General features: G+C 38.5%; 2 long non-coding RNA genes across 3 annotated transcripts in view; one reads left to right on the top strand and one right to left on the bottom strand.

Moving 5' to 3' along the window:
* Positions 1-5,488: 5,488 nt before the first annotated feature.
* Positions 5,489-26,817, bottom strand: part of LOC138112322 (uncharacterized) — a 48,532-nt gene continuing 27,203 nt past the window's right edge. For both annotated transcript variants that reach the window (XR_011151681.1, XR_011151682.1), the window contains one exon: positions 5,489-6,209. This is a non-coding gene — a long non-coding RNA (uncharacterized lncRNA). The remainder of the gene's footprint in view (positions 6,210-26,817) is intronic.
* On the top strand, positions 18,849-20,584 carry LOC138112807 (uncharacterized). Its single transcript, XR_011151850.1, has 3 exons — positions 18,849-18,922; positions 19,037-19,071; positions 19,413-20,584. It is a non-coding gene; the product is annotated as an uncharacterized lncRNA (long non-coding RNA).

Genomic DNA, 26,817 nt, shown 5'->3' on the forward strand with positions numbered 1-26,817 from the left:
AACAACATGGGATTTTTCTTTATCTTAAAATTACTTTGTATAACATTATTATCAGAATTGTTTCCTATAAGCGTAAAAAACCAGCAGTAGGAACAAAGATTAGCACTATCCCTATACACATTTCAAAAGCTGCTTAAAAATCTTGTTATGAATAGACACTGAGTACTGAAATGAAATGCTCTCTTTCTAGATGGGTGTTGTCAACAGCATTCCCTGATTAAACAGATAGTTCTTCCTCCCTTAACCAGCAAACTGCTACTCTAGCAAGAAAAATCCCGCTGTTAAGGCAAGTAAGGACAACCCCCATTCACTCCGTGTTCCCCTAAGACAGGGCAGTGCTTCCAGGGTTAGCCCTTCATGTAACAGAGCCTGTTGTTTCTGCCTGTCTATATAATACCTAAAACTAAAGCCCCAGTCTGTGCAGAAGTCAGAGATAACAGAGATGAGCTATTTGAGTGTTGCCATAGGAGCAGGTTGGACTCTCTTGTCTGACAAAATGCACGTGTACACCTGTGTAGTTCATAGCAGAGGTGAGCACGTGTGCAGTTCCTTAGTGATAATTGGAGTACAAGGGCCACTAATTACAACGAACCTGGTGGCACATGCAGAGTAAGAGAAACACAGCATGGACCTAATGACTTCTTCCATTCAGCTGTGAAACATTTAATCCACTACCCAGATGCAGAGGTAGAGAAGGAATCGGACTGCATTTTAAGATACGATGGAGATTCCATACAGGAAGCTTCCAAAGCAATGTAAGGCAAAGACAAATTCACATTTGGTTAGTTTCCTCATTTCTAGCACATTCTCATTAAGTTCTTACCTAAAAGGAAGCATTTATTTTTAAGACTAAATAAAAAGAACAAAAGAAAGAAATTGGAAAACTCATTTTTCTTGCTTTGGTTTTTTGCTCTTTGGGCAGGTACAATGCCCCTTTACATTCAAAATCCAATCACCTTTCCTATGTTGATGAGCAGCCAGTATTTGCCAATATTTTTCTTGTTGTTGATAGTAAATACTTAATTTTAATTTTTTTTTTTTTTTTTTTGGTGGATCAAAACAATTCTACGTCTTCTCACAGTCATGGTTTTCTTTGGCTATGTCATGCCTATGTGAACTTCACTGAAAACATTCAAAAATGTAGGAAAATAATCAGCCTTTGCTTTATGGAATAGGATGGATTGCTTTTCCTGTGCAGACCCTTCAGTGGTGAGTTCAGATCACTGGGATTTCACATTCTTCAGTGGGACCTCCCTTTGACAAGGCAGTCTTGTTTCTGATCCCACTGGAACAATTACGCCTGAGGCACCAGTACTGACACCTTTTAATCTCAACAATCTGTACCAACATCCTCTGCTTCTGGTTCATGAAAGGGTATTTTGCAATATTGGACTTTGCTACAGTTTCACGAGTAAAGGGTGAATACCTTGGACTACTCTCACATAAACTGGTTTTTAGAAGAAAACAGTAGAAATTAATTTATTGGCAGATCTAAAATTACAGTCTTCTTTGGCATTCCTCTCCCCATGCCGTATGAAATTAATAAGCACTGAAGGCCCAACTGAAGCAAATTTTTCACCAAAAACATAAGATTATGAAAACTTATCCTCAGACAGTACTTTTGGGTGTGATGCATCAATGTCACAGAAACCATACACCTGGGAAAATAACTAAAATACAGTACAAAAACCATACACACCTCTTGGGATTCTACTTCAGGTAGTTATTAGAAAGTGAAGACCAAGCTTGGGATCACATTTATCCATTGCACCAGGAGGAATTTCAGCTGTGTGTAAAAGGCTTTAAAAGGAAGGAATGGCTTTAGAGAGATGGATTTATTTATCTTGATCACAGCATATCTACATATTGGCTTGTGCTTATTTAACAGTGAGACTCTGCAGTCGCTATCTAAGCATAAATGAAATTATGATGATACAGCTTCCTTCTTCTCCATGTGGGCTATTTATCTTACTGGGAGTGAGCCTGGCTTTATTGCTATGCACTCATTTTGATTTTGAGCAGCACACATGAAGTACATTTATGCAGCCTATGGCTTATTTTTAGGGAGAAAATAATTAAAAAATAAAACATGGTCATCTTTCAGCTGATTGTAAGAAGAATTGCTCAGCATTCAATGTTCATACATAAGAAACTGAACCAAAGAAAATGCTTTTTAGTTTTGAGATTTTTAAGTCTACCTGCTCCAAAACAAGCACGTGTAGGCTCCAAAATTCACTCTGTATTAATCTCTTGTGGCTTTAGAATGTATTTTTTCCTCTTGCATGTGACTGGTACCACCTTTATTTCAAGCTAACAGAAGCAAAGACGTCAAGGTCGTGCTTTTCCAGTTTGCTGAAGAAATCTAATGCTGTGACTATGTAGGCCAGCTGCTAGTGGAACTGGACTTTTAAATATCTTATAAAAGCATCACTGCGTATCTAGTTTAATTCCGCCCTGCAATTTAAAAGTCTAATGCAGGCAACTACATGAAAGAATTTCTCATTCAATCAGCCTCACCTTGTTCATATACAGAAAAGCATCACATTTCTTTAAAGCAATAGGGGAGGTAAGGCCAATGACAAAAGGCTTTTATTCCTTCTGAAAGGGGAAAATGGAGCAATAAGCAAGAGAGAAAGAGTCTGTCCAAAGAATGAGACCTGACCTACAAATGGCAAGTGAGCATTTATACCTTGTATGTGTCTGAAGATGATTTAGGATGATACAGAGGAAAGAATCAAAGGACAAACAAAATAGAGGACTCTATTTAGAATTTTATTGCTATAAACACTACCAGCAATGGCACTATGCCTGTCAATAGATTGAGCCTGATATAGCTGCTGGCTACCAAGGCAATTTCAAGGCATTCCATAGCTCAGCTGAAGAGCTTTACAAAACTGCAGCAAAAAAAGACGATTGAGAACAAGTATACCCCCATGTAGTCCATTACCATCTTCTTTCAGCTTGATTGCTCTCATAGCTTATATTAATCACATTGCCTACAGTCATTGTGAAAAGAACAATTAGGTTATGAAAATAAACAGTCAAGTGAAGGCTTAGCTCAATTAGTCTTTGGTTCTCCCAGACACACTACCACTTAGGGTCACAAATTAATTGTCTGTTGCTTTCCTGCCCAGGAGGTCACCTCCGCTGAAGAATTTCATGGTACTAAAATATGTATCCAAGAGATTGTAAGTCTTTGTGTCCCTATATAGCTTAAAGGAAATAAAGAAACAGCTGTATGGACTATCTAATCCAATTCCCATTGGAGAAATACCAATGTTAAAACAGAAGATCTACGTCTTTGAACAGTTTCAGGAAAGGAACCCAAATTATTTGCTATAGCATTGAAAGCACTCACAATGTTTTTCCTATAAGCAATAGGCACTGAAAGAGAGCACCTGCTGTGTCGCTGCACATCTTAAGTACAAGCATAAAAGACCAAAGCAAGTGGTGTGGGATATTGCCATTGCAGACTGAGTGTTTAATGGATTAAGAAAGGTTTTATGTGTTGCTTAAAGAACATTGGTTTGCATTAAGTGGAAGGTCATGCATGGAGCATGGTGCCATGTAAACACAGGCAGAAAGCAGAGACGGCTGAAACAAAGATGATACAGAGAAATATCAGTGGCAGGGGAGGGGATAGGAAATACAGGCATGACAGTGCATTTAAGCTGAGAAGTAGTTGGAGAACTTTTTCCAAGGTCTGAATTTGAGAAATAGTGAAAATGAAGTGCCAGCAAGCAAGTACAACAACTAAGGATTAGGAATCAGGACTGCAGCAATTGTAGATCCCTAAAACTACAGATGAAATGTTCCATCAGAAAGTGTCATTCCAGAACAGATTTGATACATCTTGACAGCACTGTATTGAGAAAATCCAGTCTGTTTTCAGCTAAGAGGAATTTATTTTCTGTACAAATCTCTGCCTCTGTGCAACACCCAGCGAATGCCCAACACAGGAGAATACCCAACACAACAGACCACTGGAAAAGGGTACATGTTAACATTAATCCATTGTCTCAGTGAGCTAACTCTCATCTTTGTTTAACAAGGCTACCTAACACAATCAACAAATGATGGAATAGAGCAACTGTTCTAGAACAGCAACATAGAGATGTCATTGCTGAATTCCCAGTCAACACAAAGACTGCTCTGCAAAACTTCATGAAACAGCTTTGAATGCAAAAAACATCATAGAAATATAAATGGTGCAGGTAATGTATAAATTTGCAGGGTTGGTGAGATTTTAAAGAACTCAGTTAAACTAATGAATGTTCCTGCAGGGAAAATAGAGTTCACAAACACAAGACACTTCTGGATGTAGCCAGAGAACCTCTCTAGCAATGACATTCTGATATTGACCATCTCCCTTCTCGAAAGCATGCCTTGAACAGAGTTCAGTCCAAATTAACATTCAGGAACACAGGGAAGGAAAAATTAAACCAGTAAAGCTCAAGCTTAATCAAACAATATTAAAAGAATTGAAGATCAATTCAGTAGGGAGAACTCAGCACGAATGGCAGTCAGCAGAATACACATACATTTGTATTAGTGGTGGAAGTGAAAATGCTTCCTACAATTATCAGTATTTGTTTGCATAAAACATTGACATTATTATCCAAAATAGGCTGAAACACATTTTCTCATAAAGCTTCTTATATGATATCAAAGATTGAAAGCTGAAAAGTATTAGTTTTCATGGAGCAAAGTGCCATTTCCACATTTTAAGATCCACGAAAAGGACACTTACCCTTGACTTAGCTTTGACAATGTTCAACTTCATACGTTGCCTCTTTGCTGGGAATTTTGGGAATAGTCTTTTACTGAACTCCACTCGTTATTGTCCCGCAGTGTAAAACCTCTGCCAGTAGGAGATTGTTTGAAAACACTGCTTCCCAATCACCTTTTTAGTACAATCAAAAATGTGTAATTGGGATATGGAAAGAAATGAGAAGGCTACAGTGCAACCAAAGCTCTTAGGCATTAACTGATGCCTGGAATTGCATTCCTTCCAGCTAAACTTGTCTCCACTTATGGTCAGTCCTGAATTCCGTGATAGTACTAAGATCTCCACTTAGAATAATCCCATCAACATGCACGGGATTTTCCAACAAGATATATTTCCTGGAGGTTGCCTTCTAAACAAAACTCAAATAAAGTAGGAGTCCTCTTCATTGTCAAGATAAATCTTTGATCTGAAAATTCTGTAATTTGACTTCAAGCCACTGATGTCCTTATCAGAGGTATCTTTGGTAATGTTTTGTAATTTGCCTTCCCAAAGCATTCCCCAAGTGCTGCACCTTTGAGAGTTCTGATGGAGAAATCCATATCAATAAAGGATGCAAATCCCTTATCTGTTCACTAAATAAAATGTCATCCAAGTAGTAATTGGAAATTCTTCAATCTCAGACTTTTTTATTAATTACAAATTAATGGCATCTTCACTTCTTCACAGTTACAATTTCTCTACCACTTCAGTGACAGTAAAGAAAGAGTTTCAATATGTGAAGGTTTTGGTGCAGTGGTTGAACACTATTTAGCTATAGGTAACTTGACAAGTCAACTGGAACCTTAATTTTCTAGCTTCAGGTGTGTACATACCACCAAGCTACTCCCTGCCATCTACTTCATTTTCCATGAATCTCAAGTTAACTCTTTCACTCTTCACCATGTTTACGGGCTATTTTTATCCCCAAGCTAAAGCAGAACCAAAGTAAAACAAGCCGCAGCACTTATTAAATTGTGTTTTGCTTATCAAGCCCCTACAGTCATGCCAAAGTTTCACAGATAGTCCAATCATACCAAAACTAGGAATATTTTTAATTGAAATCAGTCTCCTAAAAGAGGTTGTACTCAGAGCTTGAAAAGCTTATCTGGAAACATAGGTGTCATCAGTGGTGCATACTGTCTCCTAAGCTATTCCATTTATTTATCAGGAGCCAAGTAATTTGATTTCAGCAATACAAATTTCACACTGCATAAGACAAGCAGTTTTTAAGCAGAATTAAAACTGGTTTAGAGGAATGCAAGGATTTTAGGAAACCTGCACGTGGAAGCTTACAAAGGATCAGAATTTCACTCTGGGATCAGCATTTCTTCTCCCACATGTTTGCTCTAACTGAGAGTAGCTGCATGTCAAAGCACAGTCTAAATCCAACCTTGAAGCATCATAACCTGAACATTTGTAGTTTTACACAGAAACCTGAGAGCTGTGGAAAAAAAACCAAAAAACCAAGTGAGATTTTGACAGAATCTGACTTCAAAATTAATTGAGAGCATATAATTTCCTGTACTTTTTCATAATTTTTTCAAGGACAATGAGCTTCCCTGCAGGGTTAACAGGATCTACCCTTAAAAATAATTTTGTCAGCAGAGAGTATACAATTTTGGCTGCTGCTTAGGATGAGTTCAGTGCTAATGCACAGACCTCATGGAGAACATTCTTAGCGTTATTTAAATTATTATGGTCGTGGACACAGAAAATTCTAAAAGCACTCCTGAAGACACTTTGAAAGGCATTTTTACGGGGTTTACTAGGACAGAGCAACACACCATAAAAACATCCCTTTAATATATTGTGGGGTAGACTAGAAAGTATATTTCACATCTGTAATCAGATGGGATCACATGTATTAGTGTCAATTAAGCATGTTTCTTTGCCCAAAAGCCCTTAATCTGCCATGCTTTTCAGACACAAACCCTCAAACTTAACTTAAGATTGTAAAAGATGTAAGATCAATGAAACCTGTATTTTTGACAAAATGGTCCTGTGCATGTTTTATTTTAAAAACACTGCTATTTTCAGTGGTGGGAATTATTTGTGATTAATTATTTTCTTCTCAAATTACATCATTACACAGCATTCGAGTTTTGTGGAGATCAGTATAAACTAACTGAGGAAGACAAAAAAAATCAGTTGTCAGTTTTTCTATTTTTTCTGACTTTAATGTGTTTTGATGGCTCTATACAAGCTGAGTACTGCAACAGACAAAATCACAGCAAAATGTGAGGCTGTGTCAGTTCACGCATCGTTTGCAGCTCTAGGCTCTGCTTTGTTTTCATAGTAGGACCCCTTTTTAGCCAGCAAAGGAAGTGAGCAGAGCTCATGCATGTGATGGAAATAAAATCACCTTCAAAATCCCAAGCTGTGTTTTATGAAATGAAAAATAGTTATACTGCATTGTAACAGAGCAAAGACACACAAAACACCTCAGTGTTTGCTATTCTGGGGCATTTCATTCCTTACTTACTGGGCTCCACTCATCTCTATCAAGGGCAGAAGAGATGCTAAAAGTCTAGGATGACTCTCTGGTGGAAAATGCATTTCTCTTATCTCTTCCACCTTGAGCCACAGCATATAGATTGTATTGTGGAGACTCACACAGGTACCTGTTCCTGGGGCCACCCTGCATATGTGCCTGCAGAGAAATCAGAGGAACTCTGGAGGGTCTACACAGTGGGGAATGCTAACAGCATTAGACCAAGGATTGTCCTCTTAAGGCAAATGACATGGTCACAGCCCACAGATTCAACCTGTTTGGCCTTCATGCCTCCACCAAACCTGATCAGTCTACAAAACATGTATGTTTAAGTTTAATTGGCTCAGTTTTAACAGAATCTCATTTATATTCCAGTGGTGTTTTGTCCTTTGTATGGCTGTCATCAAGCAGTCAAGACTGAGGGAAATGTTTTGTATACTATTGAACAGATTATCAGCTATGGCAATGAAACCTGGGCAAGCAAGGCAGAGAAGGTAGAAAAGCAGCAAAAAAACAGTAAAAGGGGAGGAGCAGATGCAGTTAGTACAGCTCACCAGGCCCTTCAAAATCTCCTCCAGATACATGTGCTCTAGGGGCTCTGAGGGTGAAAGTACTAATGTTGATTTAATAGATAGAATATATCTACAGGATGGCAGGTGCTGTGCAGTTCAAGTCATGGGGGACTAGCATGGAAAGGATGCTGCAGAAAAACCCACCAGAACAGAGGAATTGTCTTGTCTGAATTGAAGGTATCAGAAATGTTTCAAATCACCTGCAAACTTCGAAACATATATGCATATCTCTGTTCTAGGAGAAACTGAGAAAAGTAACTGAAGCAATGCAGGCTGATGTGGGCATTACTCACAAGATACCCTCACAATTATGACTACAGAAGGCCAATTAGTCTGACAATTTCTCCCAGAAAATCATTCTTCAGGGTTAATTCCTGTTTATTATAAACATGCACTGACATTTCAAGAAACTGCCAATTCCAGGCATAACATTTGTTCTTTCAAAGGAGGGAGAGTACAAAGTAATTGTTCAAAAAAAGTTATTTCCATGTCATCAGGTTTGTATTGTTGTTGTAATGCTGTAAGCAAACATAAAATTACTGGCTATTTTACTGCAACTTTTTCACCTTCCCTTTCACATTCACCAAAATAAAACCAAAAACCTCCTTCCGTTGTCAGTTCATAAATGTATGATTTTATGAGTAAAATGTCAGCTCAGAGCAAAATGATGCAGTTGCAATGAAACCACTACATTGCCATGAAAAGCTTACTAGACAATCATAAAAGTAAAAATGGCTTCACATAAAGCCAAAAGTGTTTAATTTGCTTAGGGTTTTTTGGTTATCTAAATGGAAAAAGACCAATTTGATCAGATGAGACCATGTCAAACACACATTGGCCAGCTCCTAGAGGATGATCAAGAGCATATGAGGGCAATCTATGATGAGTGTTTTCTTCATGTGAAACAAAATTAAAGATGAAAACAGCAAGGAAGTGTTATTTTCTTTTAAACTTGTAGCTCTCCTGGCTTCTCTCTGCTGCTGCCCATTCGCAGACTAAGTGCACCAGTTTTGTGCTCTTCCTGTGTCCAGATGGGCTGTCTCATCCCACACATCCTGCCTGCCACACGTTGCAGAAGGCACAATTACTGTCACTGCCACTCAGCTGCTGCTCTATTCCAGTGCCCTGCCCAGAAACAGCCCAGGCTGGCAGGGCCAGCACTCACAGGGACACTCAAAGAACCCCAGCAGCCCCCATGGAAGGACACACCCTCAGGGACTCTGGCAAATTCTGACAAGCCTCTGCTGAATGTGTGGAAGACGATGTTTTTCATCCTTGGCATCAGGCCACGTGCAAGCACAGCCATGATGGTAAATTAGCCTCCTGCCAAATTTTTAGTCTCTGTTTCAAAACACTGGGGATTCTCAATTAAACTGTTGTAAGAAACTATGCAGCACAACAACATATTTCACCCTATCTTATTTAAGCAATACAGTTGAATCATATTTATTTACATTAAGTTGGAAATTTAAGTTGAGGAATGTGTCTAACAGGAGTTGTCAACCTGTACACACAAAGTCTACAATGCAACTAAACCCATCATCTCATAAGAGGAATTACTTGGGAGCTGCAAGTACCCAGAATTTCTACCAGATTTTTGTTAGAAAGCAGAGTAGAAATGTCAGTCACTCACAACCACCCATAATATATTGAAAGTTACAGAAAGAATTCATATTTTGTCAAAGTGGATCCTTTGGTCTTGGAGAACAGCACTAGTACATTCAGCAAGTAAGATACCAAGGTACAGTGTCCCAGGTTTGAATTAAGTGTGTAATCTGTCAGCAAAAAATAATGTCAAGAGGCCACTTTAAATTTATTATTTTTATTATACTTTTGAAAAGTGCCATTAATACAAACCTAGTTTTGTGATGACTTCCTTTACTAAATATATTTTTTAAAAGATATTTTTCTTTGTGAAGAGGTATAATGGTCTGGGTTAAATTAGATTTTTCCAACAAGGGAAAAAAATGTTATGGCTCAAGTACTGTGTTTTCAAAACAAGTAAGAACAGAGGTTGTCTATGTATATTTGCAACTGTATGTTGGTGCATAAGAGACAAATTGAAAAAATTAAGAGAAATAAACTTTTCTTTTACTGTTCAATTTCTGAAATTCTGGGCTATAAAGTTATCCAGTTTACAGTATTTAATTACTTTTCCCGCCCAAATTGAAAACTTTTGAATCATTAACCTCTTCCCTCCTCTGCAGTGCTACAACATACACCTGCACAGTTATGTTAGTAAGAGTCAGAAGTGGATTCTGCAAGGAGCCAGGCTCTTCACCCCCAGTGGCCTTGGGAACAGGCATTCCTGTTGGCAGGTTAATCCCACCTCACCATGGCATTGGACACACTGAATTCCTGCAGAGACCCAGGTGGAATACCTGGATTTGCAAGTGGCAGGCTATATGACTTCATGGGACACCTGTTTGAGCTAATTAGTCTATTCTGGGTCTGCATATGTTAATGTAAATAACTAAATCCACAGAGTTTTAAAGCCTACAATGCCTTACACCACGTAAACGAGTCTAACAGTTCTGTAATTCCATTCTCTTCTTAAATTCTGCTTACTATCAGGCATCTGTCTGCAATCCTTTTCCTGTCCTCACTTTAATTCATCTCTTAACAGGCAAAACCATTTCCCTCGTCCATTACGGAGTTCTTGGTGTCAGTGTTTCTAAGGAAATAATTCCTGTTGATACACCATGGCAATTCTGCTGTACCCCCCCCCCCCCCCCCCCCCCCCCCCAACACATGTTCATTGTACTGGTTGGACAATGTTTTGAAGAAACCAAAGCAACATGACTTCAAAGGAAGCTACTATTGTTCATCATTTACAGAACAAATACCACTTGAGTCTGTAAAAACAAGCCTATGGAATCAAAGTGGACCAGATGCTGACTTCATCAGTTGATCTTTAAGACTCTTTTCACCATTCTTCGGGTTTATCCCCATAAAAGTGCCGAGATCTTTCCTTTGAAGTCTAGTGCTGAGACTGGAAATGCAGCAATAGTGAAATGCTTTTTTAGATACAGCCCAGACTGCAGCTGGCTGGCAGCAGAACTTAACTTCCCTTCAGGAGTGACTCAGAGAACAAGAGGGGCCCTTCCCTCTACACCATGTGTAGGTTTTGGCTGACATTGCTATTGATGGCACAGTTTTCTAATCTAGGGAATCACAATTTAATTAACAAAAGTAAACCAGCCTCTGGGTGGCAATCACATGCCACCTCCTTCATGAACAGGTGACTTTAAAGACAAATTTCCTGTCTCATGGTTCATTGTGCAGGAAAGTTCTTTCAATGCCTAGATTTGGACACAAACCTTTTGAGATGCAAGTCAATCAAGTATTAAACTGAGTTACTGAAACATGTGAAAAACAACTTTTTACAAATATTAAGCAGACTTTGGGTGTTCTGGATTGATTTCTAAGTACAAATGTCTGGACTGGCTTTGAGTTTGTATCAAAAGCTGACAATTCCAGAAATAAATTTATATACATTTGATTATAAATAGGATTTTTGCTTTTTCATAAGCTGCTCTATGAAGCTAAATGTGTTTGTCTTGCCCTACCAGGTCATGTGGAATAGCAGAATCCACCTTATAAATCCTAACACTTGCCAGCATAATCTGCACATTCCACTAACTTTGCTATCTTTAATTACACACAATATCTGGATTTCTGCTTTCTGCAGTAGTAAGGGTATCTCTAAGTACTTCTGCTACAGCATTTTTCACTGAGGGGAACTATACTGAGCTCACAAGGGCCATTTAGTGGCATTCACATATTTGCATGAAGGCAACTTGATGAGGCCCATTGGTTAATGGGTATCCTATCACACACATAGAAGATGGTAGTTTGCTGACCACGACCCTTGAAGTGCTTTGTCCATAAATTTCTACAGTTTCCCTGCACTTTGGTCAGCATAAATAAATAAAATCATGGGAGGTTTTTATTTTTAAAGCAGTTTATGAAGGTATTGCTATCAAATCCCTCCCACTGGTGAATAAGGAGGAGACAGGTCAGCCGGCAGATGCACAATGCCTTTGAGGAGCTGTTGTCACATTTTTATGCATTGCACATAAAACCTGAAGCAAAAGGCATTGCTGAACTGCTAGGTGATGTTAATTGAGGGTATTCCAGATGGGGAAATTGCACCCCACCGGTGCTCAGTGCTAAAGCACCACCGGCCCAACAGTCCTTCAATTTTTGAAAAGCATGTTTGCCTTCCTTTGCCAATAGCCCCACTTAGGCATAAATGACCAGCACAGCAACCCCAGCACTGACCAGAGGAGCAGAGAATAACCTTTGACTTGTACTGACTGAACAAAGCAAGATTAATTAGATTTACAATAGAAATTAGTGTGATTAGTTCAAAAGTATGTAAACTGATATTCCCTCTGTGGCTGACAGAAGCAGAGCTGGACTTTTCCTTTTTCTGAGGCTACACCACAATATATTACCTGGCTACATATAGGAATATTATACATTATCTGTTCCTGTTTTGCTACACCACATCCCAATCTTCTCTTTCTTCTGCTGCTGCTGGCTGTGGTGAGTGGGACTTACCTGGGAAGAGTGGGAAACAAAAGAGAAAGTAGGTTTGCCTACTTTTTATTTTCTAACAGCGAGAATAATATTGTCAGCAGAAGTGTGAAGGTTTTAGGGTGTGCATTCCCTAAAATCCAGGGGGTTTACTCTTTATAACCACTGATAATAGCAACAAAAGCACTACCACAGAAACAAGATATCTTTAGCTACTGGTTCCTCACTGTGTGCCATAAGAGTCCAATAACTGAGGTGGATGGGCACTTTTCTTTTCAAAAAACAAATTAATAATAATTTTTATGGGAAAGCTTTAAGAGCTGCAGTGGCACAGAAGAGTCTCTTTGCTGCAATGCCAATGCACTGAAAGTCAACATCTACCAAGACGAAAGAGTAAAGTGGTAATATGGGAGAGAGATCAAATCATACACAGTCAAGTTTAAAGAGCAAATATTAATTGTACTCTAAGTAGTTGTAACAATTTGCCCATGGAAGTGATCCTAGAGCTTCTCATGTTTAGAGGCAGGTAGGAGAACTGTTTAGAGATTTAGTTGTTTTTAAGGTACTCATTGTAAGCACCATCTCATTGGATACCATATGTTTAAGAGTAAATATCAGGCACACCTTAGGCCAAATCTGTTTGGTGTTTTCCTTAGTATAATTGCAAGGAACTGAATTATCAAAATCATGGTGTCACTGAACACACAAACTCACAAGCCAGACTTTCTAGAAATGAAGGATGATCAAAATATTCCCTTGGCTTTTCAGAACCTAGGGTCATATCTGCTCTTTTGCAGGCTTCGGGAGTCACTCAGCTTTTCTATGCCTTAGGACACTGTCTCTAGAAAGCAAAAACCTGAGTGATAAAGTGACAAATAGATATGAACATCAAGATGTTCAGATCATTGGGGCATTGTGGATACAATATTGCTGCTAGCAAGAATTTTCTTGCTTCTTTCTAAGCCCATGGGATACTTTTCTCTCTCACGAAGAGATCAGCAGAAGTTCTATAAACCATGAACACCTGTGACCTTGTAGAACTGTTTATGGTACAGTAGAAAAATATTTTGACAATGGATGTTTAGGATTTCCAGCCAATCCACGCAGGGGGTGGCTGATCCTTTGTCCAATTAGACTATGAAGAAAAAAATATATAAAAGAGTTTGTAAAATAATTAAATAAATCAATCTTGCTGCACAATTCCTGCCTGCTGGATCTCTCCTCTCCTCCCTATGGCTGTGGGATACGGTAATAGGGGATCTAAGCAGACCTTTAGAAAATTCACCTATTCCACTGCCTGGTGCAGCAGGAGAGTATATGGGGCACTCTGCAGTTTGACCTGTGCCAAAGTGGTTTTTGTTGACTTTGGACACACTGAACTTGTAAAGCTTAGGAGCTGCTTAATCATACAGTTGAACACCTTTCCCACCTTCCATGTTCATGTTGGATTAACCATATATATTGAAGTACAATCCTTCATAGTGTCAAGACTATATTGAAATGCTGGAGGGATAAAAAGCAACAAAACAAAATCTGAGAAGAACATTTGTTTTGCACAAAGTAATTTGTTAGTATATTGAGAGTTCTTTTCAGCAACATAAAACTCTGCCTTTTGGACACCACATGGAACGGCAAGAAAATGCCAGGAGAAAATTCTAAGAGTTATCATAAATAAAGCACTTGTCATATTGCCCATAAGTGCAGAGGTCTCTCTACTTTGCTATGCTCCAGTAATGGGCATAATGGTTTTATTTCCATAAAACCCAGATCCTATTATACTGTAGCTGCTTCTTCTTAAGCTCTTAAAATTACACTGGCTTCCTGAACTATCATGTTCAGAGCTGTCTGAAAAAAAATCCAAACCAAACCACAAACATTTGTTATCTTTTTATGAAGTGAATTATTTGCATAATGCATTTAGACTGGGAACAAAAAAATATTTAGAGTAAAAGACATTTCTTCCCGCAGAATTGAACTCATTGGAGTGTCTAACCAAGGAAAAAATGCATTTCTGCTGCTGCTTAATGGACATTACCAACAGGCGGTACAGATACCACGGTTCCCTAAATGATGAAGAATTTAAAATAAGTCACCTTCATAAAGTTATGTTCAGGAAAGAGATTGTTTGGGAAAAAAAATCTTTTTTTTTTTTTTCCTGAGGGAGATTTTCATTTGGTCTCATTAACAGGAGAAGAAAATAAAATATATTCTATTTCCATAATTCATCTCCTCACATTGCAGTCCAGCCAAGCAGCACTGTGGAACTCAGATAAGAAATAGCAGGAGCTGAGGCTGTTGGAATATCCTCCATAGGGCCTACATCACTACATTTTAAGAATATAGGAAGCATGTTATTTACTGAATATTCCAAAGCACACATTATGTTTGTACAGCACAAGAATTAGAATCACAGTTCATTCAGCTTAAAATATTTTGAGTAGTTCCCCCTTACCTTGTGTCTGAGGAGATGCATCTGATACAGTAAGTGGCCCATGAAATCACTGCCTTCCTTTTAAACACTCGTACATATTTGCAGCAATTTTTCCCAACTGCATTCCCTTCCCAGACTTCTCTAGAATGGCTCAGGAGTTCAAACTATAATTAGCTGTATTCATTTTGAACTCTGTAGCTCCTCTGCTCATCGAATAATCCTTCACAGAGCAAGGAAATACCTAATGAGAATGAGAGATTGCTGATGACAACTCTGGGACAGTTGCCATCCTAGACTAGTGGAGCAGGAATTTGGTCAAAAGATTTTTCATTCCCTTGTGATCCAGTGATGCAGAAAGGAGGAAACCCCATTGGAGTCACTGAAATCTGGTGAAACTTCAAACTGCAAGGTTTCATTATCACATTCTGGTAAGGGTAAGGTGGAAGAAGATGAAAGCATAATAGTGAATATACAGACTACAAGCATCGGGGCAGAGATCTGATAACTCCTCCTCTGCATAGCACAGAATGCATTGCTGTCCTCTCCAGCTCTTCAACAGCTTGCTCAGCAAAGAGCTTCTCCTACTATTTTTTGTTTGTTTGTTTTTATAAGAATTCAAAGGACACAGTAGATACACCATTCTTTTTATACCATGCTATGGAACATGGGCATTTATTGTTTACTGCCACAGAGAGAGCTAAGGATCTATCTGCCCTGTGAAAGCACTGAAACAAACCCAAAATACAGCTGAACAGTGGCAGAGATGCAAGGACACCACAGCTTGAACTGACTAGAGCTAACTGAATAAAAGGCTGTATTTCAAACCAGTGCAGTATACTGATTGGTCTTAAAACCTCAAGGCTCTCTCAGAGTCTCTGTAGAGTTATTTCAATAAGCTCAGGGCTCTCTTCCAAGTAAGGTATTCAAATAACAAGAAAAGGCTAAGAACAACTATGGCAGTAGGCACTGACATCTTGTCAAGGGCTCTGACCAGTCAGAAGAGAAACAGATTGCTTTCTCACCTCAGCAGACAGATTCTGGGAAGGTGAGGGGGAGACTGGCCTAGAAAAGCACTTCTTGTGTGAATGGTTTGAGAATCACAATCACTGTCACAGCTGAGATGGCAGGGACACACAGTACAAAAACTGAGGAAAGCAACCAGAATGCTTTTTCTCTCCTCAAAAAAAAAACAACAAAAAAACCCCAAACCAAAATAACCCAACCAAAATCAAAAACACAACAACAACAACAACAACCAAACCAAAAAATCCCAGCCCAGAACAAACAAAATCCAAAAAAAATAAAAACCAACACAAATGCCAGTTTCCTGGCTTGTCTGTATCTTGTTACACAAAAATCAAAGTATATTTCAACTGGGTGAGGTATGGGGAGCAGTGTGGCAGAGCTGTGCACCCCTTTCTGTGTAAGTTGTTGTAGTTATAACAGGGTTTCCACCAGGAATTCAGTAGAAGTCATTACCTCACAGAACTGTGGTAGCACCTTCTGCATCATGACAAAAACAAAACAAAAAACCTATATCCCTGAGCATCCACACTCACTGTCAGCTCCTGCTGATCACTGAGCTCCCTGCTCTCCCTTCCCTCTACCCTCCTCTCCAGCTGGATTACATGGCAGCAAATTTGCAATTTCATTTCCTATATTTTTTATATGTTGTAAAATCCTATGGATGGAATATTTTGTTGGCCTTAAAACTTCTATTATTTGTTATTCATTATTTAAATGATCCCATTTTCTTATAATAAATCAGCAAGTATTGGTCCAGCCCCAGGAATGTCACACATCCTGATCCCAGTGTGTTTAAAAGCAGGAAAGGCATCCCTAGATTTCACAAAGCAAGGAGATGATGTCATTCAGTTCGTAGGACTGAAACACTCAAGACACAGAAGGTTTTAACAAGTCTAAGCACTGCTTAGGCTTTTTTTTAATCGCATTTTCACAACACTTTTGTGATTTAGTAGCCCAGTTTCTAAATCTCACTGAAGCTCACGGAGACATATAAAATATTAACTTACAAACCAAACTAAAACATTAGATGCTAGATAAAGCAGCTATCTATATTCTTTTAATTGTCAAAACCATTTTAAATTAACACACTACTGTTAAGGCTTCCAAGATCATTAATAGTAAGCTCCTACTCATTTCCACACTCTGAATTTAAATTCTTGGAATTTAACCTACATTTTCACTTGTCTTTGAAAAACACAATATCAGAATTATATCACACACTTGAGGCTGTGAAACACCTTTTAGTGCAGTTTTGCTTTACATGTTTGCTATGTGATAATGGAGACAGGGTTTATTGGTTTAGTGAGTCTTACACTTCTAGTGATTGAGATTAACAGAATCACAGAATCAATTATGTTGGAATTGACCTCTGAAATCATCAAGTCCAACCTATGACCTAATACCACCATGACAACCAGACCATGGCACTGAGTGCCACAGCCAGTCTTTCCTTAAACACCTCAGGAATGGTGACTCCACCACGTCCCTGGGCAGCCCATTCCCATTTCTCATCACCCTTTCTGTGGAGAATGTCATACCTGAGTATTAGAACTACCTAGTTTAGAGATCTCTACTGAGCTCTTGATCTTTAGATGTGTCCTCTTTAAATTTTTAAAACTTGCATGTGAAAGTATTTTATAAAATGCTTCCTCAATAGCCTCAAATGCAAGCACATAAAGAAATTAGATATGAAAAAAATTCCTTTGTTATTTTGAGAAATAGACTGAAGTTTTATGCAAACTCACTACAATAAATATGCCATTGAAAAAGTGTCATGTGCTAACTTTGATTTACATTATGTCTGTAAGGTTTGTATTACGTTTGCAAGGGACTGAGATTTTTTGAGTTTGGTAACGTTGTTGCTTCTCATTCCAGCCGTGATCCTAATACATGTTTAATGCCCAAGTCCAATCCCTCAGCCCAGCAAACATCATTACTGTCTGAGATTAGGTTCAAGTTACCATATAATCAGGCTCGTGTTCAGCTCAGAAACAGCGACACAGCAGAAACCAGCAGGGCACAACTTGGAATGCTTTGCAGCTGCTGCGACAGCAAGTGCTTCTCGTGTGCCAGGGCAAAGACAAACAGCAGCAGTCAAACCAAGTGGTGGGAAAGCTGGGAAAGTCTGTACAAAGGATACTGAACACCAAAGCAAAAGCTTTGCTGGAAGATGGAAAAGAATAAAGCTCCCTGAATGCAGGAGGCTAATACAGGAATACAGAGGCAGGCTGTTGATGGGAAGTGTCTGGCTACACTAGCAACAAATGCTGAGTGGTGTATCACACAAGAGTCATTGAAATGGCAGCTTGGCCTCTTCATCTGGATACAGCTTTTTTTCTAGGATAACTTCTGACCTTCTTTCTAGTTTCACTTTGGAGTAAGGCTGGGCAAACCCCTGTCTTGCAAATGGTGCAAAATGGCAATTCCTTTCATCATGACATTCCAAAATATGACTGGTGATGCTGAAAGCCAGCACTGTGCACATCAATCACAGACCTTTAGTAAGAGGAGAGGAATCACCTCCCAGCAAGAGGTCTGAATAAATTTCTAACTGATTATTATGGCATCTTAGTTGCTTGCCCTTAAGAGAAAACCACAGAAAATGTTTACATTCTTCTTCTACATAGGCGGAAGTTTTATAACCCTTGAAAATGCTTCAGAAGAAAAAGTTTCTCCTTCATTGGTAACTGAATCTCCAAATAAATCTACAGTACTCACAGCCAGCTGCTGTGAGTGGAAAGAAAATGATGCCTATTTCAGCCTGGAGAAATCCTGGAAATAGGAGTATATCCAAATGGTAGATATAATGGTTTGTACTCTAACCAAATTCAAATCAAATGTATTTAAGGATAAAACCAAAAGCTGAAAATTCACAGTGCTCAGAGATCTCATTTACTAGGGAGTTCAGACATCAATTAAAAAAGGCCAAGTTAAAAAACCTCTTCCAGCTGGGCTTTGCTGTGGAGGTGCCAGCTGACCATTTAAGCAAGGCAGGGCACAGAGAGCTTATGCTGTTAGGTGCTCTCTAATCAAGAGGGATGGGAACACCCTTGCTGTCAAAAGGGAAGCATGAAGACTAGATGCTGCATGAGGTAAAGTAACACAAAACATTCTCATCTCAATCAGAAATGTTCATTGTAGTTTTCAAAAAGCTTTCCCTTATGAAATGTTGTAAATGTTGTCTCATAACATGCTCTCTTTTTTAGGGTATTGTGTTACTACCATGCAAGAGAACAGACAGGTAAGAATATACACTGTAGGTTGTGATAACCACATTGTCAATGACTTTGGTTGGTTTTTTTAAATAAATAGCTTCCAACTACCACAGTGAAATCCTGTTTGGGGTTGTTGAGATTTTATTCTACCTTTTTAGGCCTAAAAAATCTCATTTAATTAAGGCCTAGAAATCTTTCTTTCCAATTCCAAAGTGGAAAAGTACTGAATTCGCCTCCACTAAACTAGAAACCTTAGTCACAGCTGAGAGCTGAGAAGCATTTAATACTCTATCCTGCAGGGTACTGTACATTCATCTTAATATTGTCCCACAGACAAAAAATACTGAAATCTGTATGTTTACATCAGGTGATGCCAGCAAAAGCTATTGGGCATCATTCAGGAGCATCGTGCAAGTCACCAATCCAGGAAGGAATGTAATCATGGAGCAGCAACACGAACCTCATTGCCACTCCACAGGTTCCAACAAGATATTGATTGTTTAGGGTGGACAAGACCTCTAAGATTATTGAATCCAAAATCTTCAGTTTTCCCATGCTAAAATAAAACCCAACAGCTCAGGGGTTCAGATTCTACAAATCTATCACTGGAGACGTGACTGCTAGATGCAGACACCAGAAGGAAGCCCCTTTTGCAGTTCACAGAGAGTTAGAAGGTACATAAATAAGATAAAAACAATGAAGTCACCGTGAATATTGTGATATTCTATCACATTAGAATAGTCTATTTGCATAATTAAGTACAGAAGTCTGTGGAATCTTTCTGTTTAAGGACTGCTTTTAACTGTGCCCAAAAATATAAGCTGTAGGTTAAGAAATAACAAGACAAACTTCACACTTTCATACTTTCTTTGAAAACCACATGTATATAGTTAAAAAAAATCCCATAGAAAAGATAAGGCTTTGGTACCAGTTATTTAAGCATCACAGATTCGTGACAGTATATGTTTCGACAAGAATGAAAAATTGAAAATGCTTAGAATATAACCAATAGAGAATATTTACCTATGCAATGAAAGAAATTATTTCAATATATTACACAGAGCCTTATCAAGAAAGAAAGCAGCTAAAACATTAGTCAAAAATATTTTAAAGAAGTATTTCAAAAAATTTCACTGCATAGGACTAGGAACACTCCTAGGAAATGGAGATATGGCAGATGGGCTCAAGTTCACTGTACATTTACAGAAATAGTTGCTAAGAATAAGATGTCCCTTAACTCTGATGACATTGACCATTACTGTGGAAGTCCCCAAATAGAACAAGTAATTTGCATCAAATTATTTTTCTATTTGTACTTGGCCTTAAGTAGTTCAAAATATTCTAATATGTCACAATTTAATTATTTGAAGACCCATTCCTACAAATAATCTTCCATGATGGGATTATTGATGAGCCCTTCATTTTGAGTATATAAAGCAAAAATCAAGCATTGCCATTTAACTTGGATTGTGCATTGTATTTTTTTATATATTTATAAGCATAATCACTAAAATTTATGTCTTCTGATTAAAGACTCATCTGTATAAATTCATAATGTGATTTTGGAAAATATTCTTCATGTGCATAAATCTAATGCTCTGTAAAAATATTCTTTATACACTAAAATATTCATAGAAACCAAACAAAAGAATGGTCTGGACTAAATGTTGAGCTTTTTTCTTTAGTACTCTTTTATTCCAGTGGCTGCAAGTGAAGTTTTCTGGGGTATTTGCTTAGATTTATACTTTGCCAGCAAAAGCCAATGCCCCATCATGGCAGGACAGCAGCTCTGCCAGGACAGTGCAGTATATTCACTAAAGCCCATCATCCCAGGTTATGAGGGGAGCCAAACTCTTTTACCTGAGGCATTCTATCAAGTTTTCCTGTGATCACTGTAGGTGATTATTGCACAAGAAAGGGTCAAAGCCCTATTGAAAAGATATGGTGAAACAGGGTTTGTTTCTAATAAGAACTCAAACCAGGCTGCATGTGATCCCTTCAGCCACCTTGCACAGGACCAGTGTTCTGAGTACTAGCAAGAGGTGATGGTGCCTTTCAGCATTCTCACTGTGCAAACACGCAGATCTAATTGTCTCTTTGTTCTCTACAGTGGCAAACAAAATGGGCATCTGTAAATACCCTTTTAAAATGTCCAGACTAGCACTATACCTAAATATTGTCCCCTACTTTACATGAAATTTAGTTGACTTTTCCCTGAAATTGTCCTTATCACCAATCACACCACAGCTGAATCTACTGAGCGTTATGCCTAACATCATGTGCAAAGAGACTGTCAGCTTCCCATCATTATGGATATAGATATGTGGATAGAAAGACCGTAATCCTCCACAATGAAAATGGCATTTGATTTTTCCAATGAATCTAGGAGGATCTTTCTGTCAATGCTGTGACTGAAAGCCATCCCAGTGAAAGTCTGACAGTCCCACCATGAATTTTATTTCATTCTTATCCCAATCAAAAGACTTAGCCTAGAAATATCTCAGGTCAGATCCTTATTAAGACAAGGAAACATTGCAAATATAGTTAAGCAGAACCAGCCCTCCAGGCTGTTGTCACCGTGCTCATCAGACAGACGCTCTTGTTGCACAGAATTTGGGCTGCATCATTTTTTGGAGCAGCAAAGGAACCTTCTGAACATTTGTTCTTGCACCTGACCCTCCCTAGAGAGGAGCTTTTGCTTACCTGCTGCAACTTGTTCTACCATGGGTCTTGCTAAAGTTGGTACGCAGATATAAGGATACGCTTTCCTGTAAATCAGGGTGTCAGGTAAAGCCCACAGGCAAACAGTGCTCGAGGAAATCAGCAAAGGTTTAAGATGATGCTGTGATACAAATGAAAATCTAGACAGAATTTTTTAAACCAAGCCCCCTGCCCCTTGCACCTTAGATTTTAGGCAATATTTCTTCTTTGCTCACTGCTAAGCCCATCTGCTTATATATGCAATCTTTCTGTAAGTCCCTTGTTTAAGAGATCCTCTGTTCCCGCTGCAATCATTTCCATGGCAACTAATTTTCATGTCACAAATAGAAAGCAATACAGGTTCAAGAGGTGAAAATCAGAGGCATATTGAGATAAACTTTTAAAAAGCTAGAATCGTGCACCAGAAAAATATGGGAAAAAAGAAAGGAACAAATTATGTCCGTTTAAATCAACCACTTGCTATATCATCAGTTAAGTTTGCTGTGATACAGGATTGCTTTTTGCCAGCTAAAGTGTGCAATCCATGGTGTGACTACAGTGTAAGATGTAAACTTGCAAATGCCTGAATGTGAAACATTTGGGCACAGATATGGTAGCCAGGAGGGCGACTTTCCTGCAGAGGTTCAGATGTGAATGTGGCCCCATGGAGCACCGAGCCTCAGGCTCTGGTCAGTCCTGCTGTGGTCACTGGACATGGTGGTGACAATGCTTCTCACGGCACCTCAGCAAATATTCACTCTTTTTCTCTGACCACCTCAAAGGAATCCAGGTGTAGCAACTTCTTCATTGCTGAACCCTGGATGCCCAGAAGTATAACAACAGCCTCGCTTCAAAGGAAAAATTACTTTCTGTATGGTTTACTCTTGAGCAGATTTCGTACAGGGCATGATTATTGAGCTCTCCTGCTGCAGGTTTATTTTTTCAGAGAAATTCTCTCCCTTAAAACCAGCAATGCTGAATAACCTACCCAAAAATCTCTGGAGGTAGTCAAAACTTCACTAGACAAAGGCCCTGAGCAAGGCCCTGAGAACCTGAACCCTTGCTGAGCAGGAGGTTGGATTGCAGCTCTCTGGGCAGCTCTCCTAAGAGACAAGTTTTTGCAATTCTATGAATTTCAGTGTGCTGGTGTCTCATTGAGCACAAATCCTATTTGCACACTGAGATGCAGGACCAAAACAAAAGAAACAGAGCTGAAACTCATTCCCACAGCGCTACATCAGTGCAGCAACTATAAAGCAGGTGTTCAGTAGCAACTTCTGTTCTAGAAATGATAACATATGCTTCTCTTATGTGATTAATATTGGCATTTCCCTACCTTGAGTAAATCACATTAGTTCACTTTGGGTCTATATTGGACCAAGGCAACTTTATTATACATTAGGTATTTTACATTATACATTAGGTATTTGCTTCACTTTTTTTTTCTAGAGAGAAGGCCAGAAAGTTGCATGTGATCACATGTGCAGGGCAATACCATCTTTCTAGAAAATTCTTCATATTCAGATATTTGTGTCCTCTGTTATATAAGGAGAATAAATTTACAGAAACAAATCATCAGTAAACCTTAAACTGGAAACTAGAACAAACTGACATGTTGCTGACCTCAAGAACTGCTGATGTAGCAAGCAGGAAGAGATATTTGACAGAAGAACCATCAGGAACAACAATCATAAAGAACTTGGATGGTCTGAAGGAAATATTTCTTTGCACTCCTTTCATGTGCTGTAGGCAGCTCAAATGACCTCCTGGTGGCTTAATGTATTTAAGTCACACCTACTGCTTTAAGCTGACATATTTAATTATCAATGGAATGCTCTTCTGGCATACAGGCTAATTAGGCACTTGTGGGCCTCTTACCACAGGATTGTTATTTTAAATCACAGAATCAGTTGGGAAAAAGCTTAGGGAGATAAGAAATTATGACTGACCACAATCTATGTGAGAGGGAACTAAATCCTGAATTAGTCATATAGACCTAAGATCCAACACTTGATAAAATTATTATGAGATCAGTATTCATTTACCAGCAACTAGAAGAGTCAGACCTCAGAAAAATATTAGAGATGCAGGGGAAGGAAAGTTGTAAAACACGAGCTAATGCAACAGTCTTTCTCCTCATTCCTGACTGCCCTCAGAAAGCAAAGACTGCCATGTGGAAGCAAAAAAGCAAAACTGCAAACCCATGGAACACCAAAAACTCAACAAATTCAGATAAGGCAATCTCCTGCAAGTATAAATGTCAGAAGCCAGCATAATGATCCACATTAGAATCTCGTATTTAATTTCTTGAGAAGTCAAGGTGGATTTCATAGTAAGAGTTGTGGCTTGGCCATTAAGTCACAGAAACTGTAAGACTGCAATGTGCCCCAAGGCAGAAGCATTTCTCAGCTGTCACTGTCATGTACTTCCTCCACAACCTGTCACACAAGCAAGCTGCTTATGTAAAATGGCATTAGGACACAACATTTGACTAAACACATCACCTAAGTGAATCCATTTAAATCCAAATTTAACACCTCTCTTAAAAACACAAAACCAAATCTAATAAAGGGCTGAATGGAGGTTTTGGCAACTCAAAATTGAAACATGCATAGAGGAAGACGTTAACTTCTCATTTTATCTCAAATGAAGGAGCCTAATTTTCACTGCAGCACAGAAGAGCATGAAATAGAGCAGTGAACACATCTTTTTAAAGCATAACTCCATGCAAACTTGGGAGGAAGGTGGAAGTGGCACTGTAGGAAATGCAGTCACTGCACACCTTTAGATATAGTACCAATTAAAGTCTAAAAAGACAAGAAAAAAAACATCTAGCAGCACTGATTCATTCAGTACTGAGAAACTGCATGAGAAGTCTTTAATCTCCAAATAGCTGTGACCAAAACTCATTAGGTGACGACAATCCTTAGTAAAGAACAGAAAAATCTTAGTCTTGCTATTACCAGAGAAAGCATCAGATCACAGAGAGGATCAAACCAGCATCTTAAAATGGCTCGTCCCCAAAGTCTGAGCAGAAATAAATTGGAAAAGCATTTAGAAGAACTACTTTTTGAATGTATTTTGATACCAGGATCATTGAACCCAAGCACTTCCTTTAAAGTAATTAAAAGCAAAATTAATAGCACATTTAAAAAAAAAGCATTTAAACTTGAGTTGCTGAAATATTGTTGAATATTTCTGAATCATCTTGAGGAAAATAAATGGCTAAAATCTGCTGCAAGTGATAAAAATGAGATCAAGAAAAGAGGTTACTTTGCAGATCTAGCATTTCTGATAATCTATTTGTTGAATTACTTGTTTTTCAAATAAATTGGGTAGGCTTTGGGGGTTTTGTTGCATTTTTTGTTTGTTTGTGGTTTGTTTGTTTTGGCATGTTTTTTTGGCTTTGTTTTTATTTTCACTGAGGGAAAGTCAGAGAAGGCAGAAAATCTGTTTGCCTTCAAGTACCAGACCTGGTAATGGGCAATTGCTTTGTACCCTCTGCAAAGGCCTATGCTGTAAACCACTGTGGTTTGATGGGGGAGAAAACTCAGAGCAGAGTCTACTTTACTGATGGTTGTCTTGTCATCATTGAAAAATCTCATCTTGGACTATATTATTTAACTCAATAATTGAATTATTATGAATTTGTAACTGTTATGGAAAACAACCAGCAAAATTAAATTCCAATAATAACTTGGACATTAATTCAGTGTTGAGTTTCAGGAGACCAAAGAATTGTAGCTATTGAAATAGATTTATCCAGCACCTTGAATGTGAGCTTTTGCTACTGATTCCGTCTCAGGAAAGGTTCAAAGTCCTGTTTTGACTGCTTGACTAACTATATTGTGATTCATTGGCTCCATACACTCAAGAAGATGTCAAATACTGATGTTGAATGTAAAGTTCTGGGCACATCTTACTTTACTTTTCTCCTTATGCATCCTTCTTTGCTTTGCAAAGAAAGGTTCAAGTGTTTTTCCTTGACTGGAATGAGGGAATGGTTATGGAAAAGACAGCATAAAAGGATGGACACAAAATGTTTCCAAAAGCATCCAGGAAGCAATATTAATTAATTTGGCTACTTGTACCTTGGCATCCTCTGTTCAACATATGCCAGCTTGAAGAAATGCTTGCCAAGCCTATATTCCATTTTACCCACTGCTCAAAAAAAGTTTAGTATGTAGCAAGTCTTCTCCCATAAGAAAAGTGTCATGGATATCTTAAAAAAAATCAATTTTTAAAAGAATATCAAAACCAAATCCACTGATTTAAAAACCAGTTTGCATGTTACAACATCTAAATGCCATTTAGATTATTTCTTACTAGCTGACAAAAAAGAAAAATGTGAACAGTTTAAAAAGCCACATTCAATTATTTTCTCCTTGACCATGAAACTCAAAATACCACATTTTTATCTGTTGACAGAATTTAGAAAAGATTAAAATATTGCTTTGTGTGTTTGGGGTGTTTTAGGATATATGAAATTCTCTAATTATTTTCAGTTTGAGACAATCTGATTCAGATGAGCCTGTCCCTCAGTAACAGATACAGTCCCTGCCCTGCCTTTTCATGAGATGGCATAACTGGGAAGAAGATTTGATTGAAAACATAGTGACCAAAGAAGAATTCTTCAGAGCAGTCTTCCTTTTCTGCACCTTCTTGAATAAAAGCAAGCATGGATATTCTCTCACTTATCCAGCCAGACACCCCTCTGTAGGCACGTGTGCATGCCCTAAGTAACACCCTCCCTGTCATACTAGATTGTGCTGGTAACTTTCCAGTTCACAGTACTTTCTACAGGGTTCAGTTCCAATTCAGCATACCTGCTCTGAGCAATTCTGCTTGCTTTTGAGACCAAGGAAACAATGCTGACCTTGTATCTACAGCCATTTCTTATTTTAATTAGTACATTTTTATATGAAACATCTGTGGCAATCATTTCTCCATATTTTGTTCTTCAGTTCACAGTATATGTTCTGTGCACAGAACTTGAGCACTACAGGTGGGAAATAAGACACATTGAGCTATTGAGAGTGCAGACAGACACGCAGACCTCATTACTACTGCTC

Source organism: Aphelocoma coerulescens, chromosome 6 (assembly GCF_041296385.1).
Source record: "Aphelocoma coerulescens isolate FSJ_1873_10779 chromosome 6, UR_Acoe_1.0, whole genome shotgun sequence".
Lineage (NCBI taxonomy): Eukaryota > Metazoa > Chordata > Aves > Passeriformes > Corvidae > Aphelocoma > Aphelocoma coerulescens.